We start from the raw sequence: 12,626 nt of genomic DNA on the forward strand, positions 1-12,626 counted from the left end.
GATGCCTTAACATTTAGTCCAAACTGGCTCTCGATCTCATTTTATGCTATATAATTCATAGTTGCTAAGTGATATAAGAAGTCCAAGGAAATAATATTTACCTAGTTACAATAATCTTCATTAAATAATAAGAGAGAAGGGGCTTATTTTTGCAGAACTGCATTGGTTGATCTTCAGACATATTTGTCTTTGTATACATTAGTTTTTTATTTAATATTTATTTTTTCTTAGTTACTGGCAAGATTTCCTCCTTAGAATCACTTTTATCACTTTTTTAGTCTCCTGGTACATTGGCTAGATTATGTCAGCATTTTATATTTGTTTGTTAAAACATCAACAATTTTACATTTAAGTTTTTTAAAACTTCCAGAGAGATACCATCTGGACCCAATCATTATTATTATTTTGCTTTAGTTTTCTAAAACTTCATCATTTTTCTTTTCTATTTGTCTCATTTCACCAGGTTCCCTTTCTAAAATGTTAATTCAGATATGGATATCTGCCCATTTTCTTCTGCACTGAAGAAACATATTAACTACTAAAGCCTTCTTTAGTAGTTTATTTTTTATCCAACATGTTGTCTCCCCAGTTGGCTTTTTATTTCTGAAGTGTTTGGTTTTTTTATACAGTTCTTAATTTTGTTACACCAATTTGCTTCACGGAATTATTCCTGATATTGTTTTTCTCTTTTCCTTCTTGAAGGAAAAGCCTTCAATTTTCTGAAATAACTTTTTTTTCAAAATCCCTTCAGCTGCTGTTTCTGGCCATATATTCCACACCTGTGTGAAGAATACTATATTATGTCATTATCTTCTATCATTTATTATATAACTGCTTCAAAACAAATGATGATGCTTAGGGAAAGTTTTCCTTGATGCCATATTTATAAAACTGTCAGGAACATTTTAAATGACAACTATTTTTTTTTCCTTCTTCTACATGCCCAATTCTATGGGTATATCTCTTAGTTCAATGTTAACTTCCTGCAAATATCCCTTACCTCAGCCTTAACTTCCTATGATCATCTCTTCCTTCAAATTTTACTTTTTATTATTATGTCTTCCTTTAACCTTAATTTCCTATTAATATATCTTACCTCAATTTCATTTCCTGTTAATATCTCTTACCTCAGAAGTTTAACTTCCTGTGAATCTCTCTTACCTCAGAAGTTTAACTTGCTGTTAATATATTTTACCTCAAGTTTAACTTCCTGCAAATATCTTACCTCAGAAGTTTAACTTCCTATTAACATCTCTTATTTTAAGTTTACTTCCTGTGAATATCGTTTACTTCAAGATTAAGTTCCCATGAATATCTCTTATTTCAATTTTCATTGGGTAGATACTGTATTAGAACAGAAATAAAATATGTAATGAGAACAATATATTTAATGGCAATAATAGAATGACTGTTAAAATCATTGGCCAATAGTTTCAGACAAGCTGTTTTATCTTTTGGATTGGGCAGGGAACATCCTTATAGATTGTAAAGACATCCTCACTTATTTGACAGGGAGGAGAAGTTGCCTTCTTTTATGACCTGCGGTCACTCTGGATGGTCTTTCGTCAAGGGATCCATTTCATTCTCTCTCCATCCATATATATATGGATAATATATATATATTGTCCACTCACTTTCAGGGACTCTAGGTGGATTACAAAAAAATAAAAACCAAATATATAAAGAGTAAAAACAATAACTCCTCCCCCACCTCCACCCCTGGTGACAACAAGCAATCAATATTTTCAATATTTGCCATCAGGGCTTAAACTCTTATTTGATCAACAGACCCATCATTTCCATAGAAAATTCACTCAGAAACAAGAACTGGCCCTTGATTTGGCAAAACAATCATTTACTCTCTGAAATGGGGAGTGATGCTAGTTCGTCTCCCCGTGGTGTACCCTGGATAGCACGGAAGTGTGAACCAAACGACTAGCAACAATTGGCAGCCAGACTACATTGAAGAATTGGCAGTTAATGACAGTTGGCAGTCAGACATCTTTGTAGAACTCCTGGCTCTCTAAATACATGGCAACAGATAAACAATATCAAGAGCTTACATCGGCCCAACGTCTGATTTTTTCAATATAGACCACACTGTCCTTGAATGACTGGGTGGACTGGACATTAACATTTGAACTACTATAAGTCCATGTATTTGTTATATGCTAAATAAATAAACTCTCTGAAATGATTTTGCCCTTTTTTTCCAATTTATAGAACAACCCTATCAGTAAAGCAGTAAATCCCTCTATTCCAGAATCCTGATTTCTTTGTGTTTTGTGCTGCTTGACTGGCATGAAATACTCTGTGAGATTGGTAAAATTATCCATTCTATAGGTTGCCATTATTTTATTAGCCAGTGGGCATCTATGTGGGCCCTTCCTTCCTCAGTATAAAAGTATGAAATTTGCCAGTTGTATAACATTTTAAATGTCTTCAAAAGTACATCCATCATATCCCTGTGGTTCAGGAGATTGTACTTTAATGTATGATTTTATTCAGGAATTTGACTGAATAACTTATTACATAATTGTAACAGAGACAAACAAAGGTGTTTATTTTACCTGTGAAGGTATTATATACTCTTACATAATGTTTGGTGAGACCTTGAAGAATCAGTTCAATAAAGGACAAATGTTCAATGGTGCCAGATTCCTGTTTCCATAGAAGATTAAGATTGCATTCAAATGAAAATACTTCACATACTTGGTCAGAGGCCTGAAACTGACATGCTTATCGTCAACTTCTATTTTACAGTTTCTGAATACAAGGACACCTAGAATTATTCTGTTTTCCATCCATTCACTCACTCTGGATCTAATATAAATCACACAATGTGTGAAAGGCAATTATGAATCCCAGAATTTTTGTTCAAATGTAATACTGTTACAGCATGCTATTACTTATACATACCTATTATATAAGTATAAGATTTCCAAATCCTTGAACCACATACTGGTTCTCTTATTTCTTGTTGGACTACCCAAAATGGTCATGTGAGAAGGATGATTCGTACCTCCTTAACTCACAGCAGAGACAAAATACTTTTGGGATAGGGAATATTTATTTTCCTCCTCTGATTTTATTACTTATCTTGCTTTTCTCCAAGAATAGTCCTAGTTTCTAGTATTCCTTCTTCCTCTTTGTTATCAACTAAAGTTATCCTCTACATACTGGACAAGCAGATGGGGATGTCGCCACAGTCAACCTCATCTTCTCCTCCCCTTTAATTGGAATATTGCACCTTTACCTGTATTACTGATGTAAGTCTTCCCAATTATATATAGTGGGCTTTTACAGGACACAGAGTAGAGCAACAATACGTAGGAGGTATATACATGTACAGCTATCATGCTATTTCTTCTTGGGGTAAGCAAAAATATTCAAAGCAAACAAACAAAAACAATAAGAAGTATGGAAACAATCCACTGTTCCAGGAAAAAGGGACAGAAACACATGTGCATCCATGCCTCCAACTGACACATTTTTAATGTCCCCACAATATTTTTAAAAAATTTATCCATAGATTAAACAGCTAAAGGGATATTATACATCCATATCTTACTCCCTTTTACACATTAACCTATTTGCTAAACAGTGCATTCTTTCTTACACGTACCTTACTCCCTCTTACACAAATCTTACAACATTCAGCAATCAATTTTGAACTCCCTACTTATGCAAAACTATGCCCTCATGCATTTTATAATTCAGATCAATTCTATTTATCATATGCTTTCTTTAAATTAGTAGGTTTACAGATAACCTTTTTTTTTTTTTTTTTAATTTGATTTATATGCCGCCCTTCTCCGGAGACTCAGGGCGGCTTACAGTGCGTTAAGCAATAGCCTTCATACTTTTGTATATTTATACAAAGTCAGCTTATTGCCCCCACAAACTGGGTCCTCATTTAACCTACCTTAGAAAGGATGGAAGGCTGAGTCAACCTTGAGCCTTGGAGAGATTCGAACCAGCAGTAAATTGCAGGCAGCTGTGTTAATAACAGGGTGCTTTAAACCACTGTAGTACCAAGGCTCTTACCTTTGACCTGCAACCACAATTGGGACCAGAATTTCCATCGTAAAATGACTCCCAGTTGCTGTTAACCAAAAATAGTGAGTGAGTGTCCCTCACAGTCTCAGTAAGATAAGGGACTGCCTCCAACTCTCCCAACTCGCCTATATCCCCCCATCTCTATCTTTTTGACTGCCATGCACCATGTCTTATGGGGTAGAACTACTTGGAAGGAAGCTCTGAGATGGACAATTTTTCTGGTAACTAAAATGGCTGAGGATCATGGGAAAACAATTTGCTTGAATTGAGGTACTTGGGTACTCAACTGCTTTGAAACTCTTTGAATTTTCACATTTTGATGCGAAAATTTTGTCCCAATACTCATAGTTTATTTGGTACTTAACGCACAAGCTAGAACTTGTCAGTGTCAGCTGCCTTGTTCACGTCTATAGATCCCGAATTAGCCAAAGAATCCATGACCACATTGCTTAATATGGAAGACATTAAAAGAACAGCAAAGAACTCAATCAAGATTTTAACTAAGAAAATATAAAAAGGGGACAGTATTAATTTGAAAGATAAAGGTTTTGGCAAAAGTACATTTGACATTACATGAAATTAATTAACTAATAGGCCAGATTTCCTGGGAATGTTGATTGTTTGATATCAAAAAGAAAAGATCATCACTGCAAGTTACAAAATAAAAAGGTAAATGCAGTATGAGACAGATTGTGTCATTACAACTATGAAAGACAGATAGGACCAAAGCCTTAAGGGTAAAGAGAAAGTGAACAAAGGGAAAAAGTGGGATGCTTGTTTTTACTTTCAGCTTTGTAACCAATTTACTTTCATTTTTATTTACTGGATTATAAATGAATTAAAAAATGGCAATCACCAGAAAAGCTGCAAATCCGGATGAAGAGGTTCATTAGAGAAACTGACAGAAAAGGGAAATACTCCAGAAATATAAAAATATACATATATTTATAAATATATAAATATTAAAAAATTGAAGAGTTGCAAAAGCAGTTATCTATCAAATCTATTAAAAATAAGTTTGTTGTGTTTTAAGAGAGAATGGAAAAGAGGTTTGTAAAAATGAAATAGGAGTTGAAACAGTTACAAAAACATTGAAGAATCTATAAGTCCCCTTTCAAGAGAAGTTAAACAAATTAATTACAAGTGGAAATTTTAGAAAGTAAAACAGAAATAATAAGCAGAGAGATGGAAAAAAAAGACTTAGACAACCTGGTGTTGCTGAAATTTAGAGAAAAAAAATCTGTCTGAGACTCAAAGCAATGCTAAAGGATCCTGGGTGGTGTACAATAATATTTATGACTTGCACAAACAGTTAAAGAAAGGCTACCTTTAGTTTCTGGTGAAGGTCATAGAGTATCTCAATGGCTAACCAGATCATACATATGGGAAGCAAGCAAAGCAAGTATGGATTAGTCAATAGATTAGTCTGATGGTCAAGGTCACCAATCTGGAGACCACACAAAATACAAAAACTGAGTAACCTAGTAAAGCCAATGGAGGGGCAACTGGCATTATTCAAGCTTCTTTTATTCCTCAAATTATAAACGTCTGAGATATATTTTATTTATTTTAAATATTTAGATACCTGCCCATCACATATCAAACTCCATGCAAGTCCCAAACAGCAATTAATACAATATTAATAATAAAAGTACATTTATATAAAAGTATATTTATAAATATATTAAAAATCATACACATTAAAAACCTGGCACCAAAGTTAAATTTCTGGCATATGATTAATATAATCATAAAATATCAATATACAACAAAGAAACACAGTTTCAGTGCCAAATGTCTCAATTTGTTCAAGAGTCATGAGCCTTAAATCTGGCATGGATTTTCTTTCAGTTGACATCAGTACGCAAACCGAACAGCAAGAACAGAGCCTAGAGTTATATGGGTGAAGGATGGAAAACAATATCACATTTTATATATGGAGACAGAAAAGACTTGTTTTTTTTTTTAATTAGCCACAACTGTAACAACATACTGTATTTCCAATGCATATTACTTCCTTACAAAGGGGGCATGTAGATATTATACTGCTATATCTATATCTATGCTAACTATAATGAAAAACAGAAAACTATATTGATATTACATTAAAAGTAAATGTAAACATATTTTAAATATTTTCCTCAATAGGGATGAAGATCAAAAAGATAAACAAATTGACAAGAAGAATCAATTCAATTCTTTCTGGCTGCAGAAAGAATTGAAAAACTCCTGTTTATCAATTATTCCTAACAAATTGTGTCCGGTTCTGATGCTTGACTGCATTTTCTGTTCTTCCCTGTGTATTTACTTTCTGATATGACATTTAAGAGAAATTGCCTGTTTAAAGTCAACAATTGTTTCCACAAAACTATTCTTAAAACAATTTTCTCTTGGGATGAAGCAGGCCTTGCTTAAGCTTAACACAAAGCATATGCAACACTTTTTATGGGAACTGTCTCTTGACACATGAGGAATGTCTCTCAGCACTGAGAATTAAGTCAACAATAGCAATAAGTGTGAAACCCTTAAAGCCTTAAAGACAAGGATGTGTTAAGCCTCTCTCAAGATGAAGATGTCATCACCTCTTTGTGCGATTTCAATCTTGTGAAGATTTATTCAGATGGGCTCTGGGAAGAAATCCTCAAACTGAACATAAAAAAAGGGAAGAAAAAATACTAGTACAGCAAGCTTAAAATGCTATGTTAAAATAAAAGATTATCTTCTCTAGCATATTTCAGATCTTATTATCATAGGTACTTTTTATTTGTTTTTTTTTCTTATAGGAAATATTGAAACTTTAAAAAAATGTTGTGATTAAAATGCTGAAGTAAGAAGTGAGACCGAAGCCTAAAACTACAAATGCAGTACCTACACACAACAGTCCTAAGTGATACATATTTAAATTCAAAAGAATGCAATAAAGTGAGCAAATGTCCAAGACTTTGTTATGATTTGTTATGGGCTGGTTTTGCCGAAAACTGGAAAGTACCTTTAACTAAAAGTTTAATAAAGACTTGTTTGATTAGAAAATGAATATGAAATATGTCATAGTATTATAAGCTCTTAATGATGCATTTTAATATATTAGTTGTATGATATTTCAGATCTATTGTTATCTACTTGTATTTCATAATTTATTCTGGATTTATTTATTTATTATAGTCTTTTAAAAACTATATAATTGAAAAAAATGAAAATAAAAAACAATGAAACATCATTAAACTTCTAGTTGTAAATGCATGTCCTTTATTATAAACCTCATTGTGGTGTTTACATTAGAGTAAATATGTATAACAAAACTAACATTTATTAGACTGCTATATGTTTCAATTATTCTGTGAAATAAATAGTTATGGCTAATTCAGCAAACTAAAAACTGAAAGAAAGAAAATTGTATTGAAAAAGTTTTTTTCATTTTCATTTTATATTTTAAAATAGTTTGGATCAGTTGATCAATCTATCAATCATGTAACTCAGATCATATTACAGATGCTTTGAAAAGGAAGAGATCTGTCTTAAAATATCCATTTCTCTTCAAGAATAAATCAGATGTCACTCCATTTTAAATGTACCCAATCTTTAACTAGAACCAACTCCAGTCCATTAAGAATTCTTTAGATCATTTTTCCATAACACTTAAGATGCCAAAAATTGAAGGAAGAACGTATTGTCAGATAATCAGTAGGCCATTATGTGGGCTATTGGATCAACCAGACAGATCCTTCAGTGTGCTATCACTAGTTGCTACTGATGTTATGAAAGCACCAAAGTATCATGACAACAAATGAGAAAGCAGAACTCCATAAGAGATGAAGGATGTAGGAAGTAGGAATGAGGCAGAGTTTTACTTGCAATATAACTTTTTTAGGGGAGGGGGGGACTAGCCATCAGCAGCAGCGGTAACATAAATATTTGTGGAGATCTTCAATGGGGGCTGTTTTAGAAATATGAGCTCTTCATTGAGAGGAGGAAGATATTTTTTCCTCCCTTGTTGTCAGTGTGATGATCTGGGGGATGGATGCCAGGCAGTGGGTACTATATGACCCATTAAACTTTGGGATAGACCCTTGGCATTAGAATTAATTATAAACACTTATCAAGCTATCTGTAATTTACTTTACATCCTGCTGATACTTATCATTCCCCAAAGCAAGCCAGTTTGCATGTTAAAAATCAAAACACATTTAATGTTTAATCTGAGCCAAATAATCTGCTACTCATATTCTTCTCTGTTTCAAGAGACTAGCATTATCAAGATCATTCTCTGGCAGAAATAACAATGGACCAGCAAAAGAATTTAAATGGACATGCAGTAGAAAAAAATGTGTGCATGCAAGATTCTGCATCTATTTCTGGTAGGGTAAAAGTGTATACTTGGTGGTTTACTTAGAATAAAATTGAGCTTCCTCTCCACTTATTCATGAATCGATAATCTGTTAAAATAAAAACTATCCACAAAAATGAATGATAGGAGTCACATTTAATTCTGTCTCCTGTTATATCTCATCGATTATTAACTCACTATAGTTGTCCTTCTTACTAAATAGAAAACAAGCAAATCACATTGAACTTATTACAACGTGACTCTAACATAGAGTTGTTATTTTAAATCTGAGGATTTAAGCTTCCAAATCAGTTAACTCTACATATTTGCAAAATTGTCTTATATTTTGCTACACTTCATTTGCTTTGTTTTTTCCTTTCTTTTCTAATACTTGTTTACCTCTCTTGGAATATTTCTTATTTTATACATAGGTATTTTTGTTTTTGTTTTGTTCTCCTGTCTTGGGAATGAAAATAAGTCTTATCTCTCTTTACTTTCTCTTTACAAGGAAATAATAAATTGATTATCTCGACCTTTTCCTAACTTTTCTTGCTGTGTTAGAGACCAAACTGTTTTCAAGATGAGACTGCTGATTTTTATAAAATTAGAACATTTTCATCCTGCTTTGGCATTCTTTTCTCCCCGAGGCAGAACAATTTTATCTATTATCTCTTATATGTGGCTTCTTTTCTTACTAAAGTATGTGATTCTTAGGCTAAATTTGTTACACAGCTGCTACAATATGTATGAATAGAAACATAGGCATGTGGTATCCTTTTTCACTTCTTCCTTCTTAAACATATCAAGGTCCACTTCTGAGTAAACATATTTATTTTTGTGCCTTCAAGACATTGTTGACTCCCAGTGACTACCTGGGCTAGTCAGTGCCATTTTAATAATTACAATTCTGCATAATTAGGTTTTTTTCCCTAAATTGAAAGATACTGTGATATTTTGTAGTCTCCATCTGCATATGACCTTCCTCCAGTGTGCTGGGATTTCCATCCATCCATCCATCATTATTGCTAATAAGAAATATTTGACCGAAGTGAAACATTAACATTCATGGAACCATCAATAAACATGGCATTTTACAAAATAAATGTAGCCAGCCAAGGATCTACAAATCTAGAGTTTGATCTGTAGGAAGGGTAGAAGGGTAGAAAAGCAGAAAGAGGAGAAAAAACAGTAAGAATGTGAACAAATACAAATAGCTAAAACTCTGTATTGGTTTACGTTGCAGCCTAAGGCATTAGGTCAAAGACTTTATAGAAACCTCCAGAATCTGAGTTTTGTAGAAATATTGAAAGAGAACAGAGATGATGCCATGAAGGTGTTCCTAGAGTTCCATCCATTCCAGAACTGTTGTCCTTCATGGAGGCAGCAGAGGACAATCATCTCATAACATGATTTCTGCCATTAGTCCTTTCTTCCCCTTCCAATCGAGATCTAGAGACTGATCAGAGTATATCAAAGTACATTGTACTTTGCCATTTAATGGACTCTTCCCAATCAACTTGTCTTTTGAGCATAAGAACTAACACGTTTAAATGGCCTATAAATGGAGTGATTTCAATCAGTTTTTCTGAGTATCTGTGAAGGAAAAGTGATGTGTTTTAGCTATAAAGATACCAATAACCTCAGCACACCAGTCTTTCCCAACCTCGGGATATTCTAAATTATGTGAACTTCAACTCCCAGAAATCTCAGACACTGCAGTGGGTAGTTGAGAAATCAGAAAGATGAAATCCACACAACTGGAAGCATCAAGACTGAGGTGGTGGTAGTCTAGAGCATTAATAGTTATAAATTTCGAGCACCCATATCATCAAATTCTCCCATCCCATCCTTTTAAGCACCAAGAAAAAATAACTCCTGATGTTGAGTTTCAAAATGCTTTGCATTGCTATGTGCCTTTCTACTTTTAAAAAGAAAAGTACAAATCATTTTTTCTGGATATTAAAGGATTATGTGTGTGTGTGTGTGTGCGCGCGCGCGCACACACACACACACACACACACACACACACACACACACACACACATATATATATATATATATATATATATATATATATATATATATAAAAGGAGCCCTGATAGCACCAACTGCTTTGACAGCTAAGTGCTACATACTGAAATTGCCATCTGCTATTCTTTTTTCTTTTTCGTGACACTGTTCCCAGTCTCTGTTACAAATAGAACAGGAGTGAACTCAAGGGATTCTTTTTAAAATAATCATTCTTGTGACCATCTACATGGAGCCAGGTTTAGGAAAACAACATATCATGTTCATCAAATATTTCATGGCCAGTTCCTTTGTTTTAAGAGCTAATTGAGGGTAAAATATAAGGTAACTACAGTATATCTCTGAGCAGATAGTGCTGGCTTTCCTCATCAAGATGTTGGTAGAACTGACTAATAGTCCATGTCTTATACAAGCATTCACTTGCATGCATGGGGGTTTGATGGTAGATGTAGAATTCAGCCAGCATATAGCCCCTTCACTTTCTCTCTCTGATCTTCCTGTAAATTACCCAGATTTCCAAAATGCTTTAATGCAAATATAGCTTTCCACATAATCATATAGCACAGGACAGGGTTATCTGTGGGACCAAGGACATCTACCCATCCTACTAGTTCAGATAAGGCGAGCACACTCCTAGCCCCTTCCTCTAAATATTGCCATCTGATGGGAGTTTTATATTACTTTTCTGTGGAAACCTGTACCCTAGGAAATGTTCTGCCCCTGATTTGGCAGGCCTCCACCCTCCTAACCTTCTGTGACACTTTGAAGAACTCTGGTAGAAGATTAGCACTTTAGAACTTTGATTTGATGCCCAGGTTTAATTGTTTTTAATATTTTAATTGGTTTGGTTTTATAGTTTTAATGTGATTTTAATGTGTCTTTTGGTCTTTGATTGGGAGCCATCCAGAGTTGGTTGAAAATGGGAAGCTATATAAATGTGATAGATAGAGATAGATAGATAGATAGATAGATAGATAGATAGATAGATAGATGATAGATAGATAGATAGATAGATAGATAGATAGATAGATAGATAGATAGATAGATGATAGACAGACAGACAGACAGAAAGATAGAAAGATAGAAAGATAGAGGCAGGCAGGCAGGCAGGAAATAAGGGATGGATCAGGGACTGTATTAAATAGGGGCACAAATATCACAGATTGAGAAGACTAGGTAGCAAGGTTTGTGTGTGTTCTGTCCTCTGCCCACTTTCAATCTTCACATCTTCAAGAGAACTTCTTGAAGCATCTTTAGATTCATTGAAACCTATCTCATTAATAATTGAGAAGATCCATACACCAATCTGAAAATCAGTGATATTATATGCTTTTCTTTTCTTTTTTCAGGTAAACTGAGTAATCCTGCAAAGAGAAGTGGTATGCCTTCCAAAATGTGTGAAATAGTTCCAAGGTAAGCCTAAGTATTTTGAACAAATGTAAGGATTAGTTTTATTTTTTTTGAATTAAGTTATATGATGAACTACTTTTGAATGTAGCATATAATTTAAACTTATTTGATAATACCAAAAAAGAAACAAACAAGTAGACAAAATGATCATAGTAATTCTGTATGCAACCTGAAGGCATATTCACATCTCACACTATCTTATTATTATTGCATATTTCCCCATCATTTGAAGAGAGCTTGTGTCTAAATGACACATTCATCTATGTTCACTAGGCCCACAAAGTATCTGATAATTCTGGTGAACAGTTACATAAATGGATGGATGGGTGGGTGGGTGGATGGGTGGAGCCAAGCCTTCCTTATTTTCATAACAAATATATTAATCAGCCTTTTCATGGGATCCACTGATTTTAAAAGTTCTATCAGAGCAGGAATGCATGCATAAATAAAAGAATATCGAATGCATGTATAGAATGTTAATTGCAGCCAATTATTTTAAGCCTGGTTTTGTTTTTATATTTTCTAATAATCATATAGTACTGAAATATTAAAACTTTTGTTTGATACAATTATATACAGATGGATCATCATCCCTGGTTGAATATGGTAGAAAATAAAGTTCTAGTCTTTTGAATAATTAATAGTATTATTTTAGCAAATCAAAGGTTATGGAAGCATTTCTTCTTATCTGTGGTACACTCTCTCATTATGATAATATGTACCAGATTCCTATGTGCATTTTCTAAGCAGCTGTATCTGTCACCATTAGTGAATACTGCAGGAACACCACTCCTAACAGCAGATC

General features: G+C 33.7%; 1 protein-coding gene and 1 long non-coding RNA gene across 3 annotated transcripts in view; both read right to left on the minus strand.

The window, feature by feature from the left end:
• Positions 1-12,626, minus strand: part of CSMD1 (CUB and Sushi multiple domains 1) — a 1,102,994-nt gene that overhangs the window by 817,704 nt on the left and 272,664 nt on the right. The window lies entirely within an intron of this gene.
• LOC117676924 (uncharacterized) lies at positions 446-3,023 on the minus strand. Its single transcript, XR_009621842.2, has 4 exons — positions 2,920-3,023; positions 1,502-1,645; positions 1,291-1,344; positions 446-779 (listed from the first exon to the last, which is right to left on the minus strand). It is a non-coding gene; the product is annotated as an uncharacterized LOC117676924 (long non-coding RNA).

Source organism: Pantherophis guttatus, chromosome 1, assembly GCF_059756535.1.
Source record: "Pantherophis guttatus breed Tessera chromosome 1, ASM5975653v1, whole genome shotgun sequence".
NCBI lineage: Eukaryota > Metazoa > Chordata > Lepidosauria > Squamata > Colubridae > Pantherophis > Pantherophis guttatus.